Here is a 1,049-nt window from a genome sequence, read left to right on the forward strand (position 1 = left end):
TTTTTTCCGGTTGCGGTTTTTTTTGGTCCAAGTGCGCGCGCGGCCCTGAGAGCTGAGGGTTTGGGGTCGAGGTGGGAAAAAAAACCCCAATAAGTGGCCTCGTCTGTGAGGAGAAGGGGAGCAGAAAGGCGGCTCCGCGCAGGGTTTGCTCAGGAGGGAACCCGCCCGGGCTTTGCGGTCGCCTTTTTTTCCCCCAGTTGTGGTTCGTGGGGTGCCGCCGAGCAGGCCTCGACACGGCCAAAAAATGTCCTTGCCTTCCCAAATCCCAGATTTGCCAGCCCTCTACGCGGCCCTCCCCTGGCTGGGGAAAAAAAAAAAATAAAGATATCAAAAGGCTCCATAATAATAATAATATTAATAATATTATTATTATTATTATTAATAATAATAATAATAATTTCTCCTTATAAGCGTCGCAGCCCCGACTCGGTGCGGGTAAAACAAAAGGCTGGGGGGAGGTTTGCTGGAGGAAATAAATGATTTTTAGTGCTTTAAAAACCGTGCTGGGAGGTGTCCCGCCAGCAAACCCCAAAGCTGGGAGGGTTCGGGGAATTCGGGAAAAGGGGCGCGGGAGTTTCTGGGTCGACGTCGCGCCTTCGCCTCAAGTTTTGGGCGGAATTCGGGCACTTCCAGGTGCCCCCTCGGGGGCTGGGCTGGGCAGAGCGGGCCGGGGGGGCTCAGGGGGCAGAAAAGGTGTGGAGGGACATTTATTTTTGACCCCGGGAGGGTTTAATTGGCAGCGGACACACCCTTGGCAGGGTCTGTCTGGCAGGGAATTCCGGGGGGGGGCTCAAAAATAACCATTTTCCCCTATTTATTTGTTTCTTTTTTCCCCTCCAGCTTATTGTCCTCGGCTCTTAATTAAAGGCTTTTTAAATTAACGCGCGCGCGGCGTTTAATGGGTTTCTTTTTCAAACCCACCGCGCTCCGTTTTTACCTCCTCTGCTTTTCCTCCTTCTCCCCCCCAAATAATTACCAAAACGGAAATTAATAACGACGCTCAAAGGCCAAACCTTCGAGAAAAGCCGAGACGGCGACGAGCGTCAAAT

This window comes from Manacus vitellinus, unplaced genomic scaffold, assembly GCF_001715985.3.
Source record: "Manacus vitellinus isolate BGI_N305 unplaced genomic scaffold, ASM171598v3 scaffold_133_pilon, whole genome shotgun sequence".
Lineage (NCBI taxonomy): Eukaryota > Metazoa > Chordata > Aves > Passeriformes > Pipridae > Manacus > Manacus vitellinus.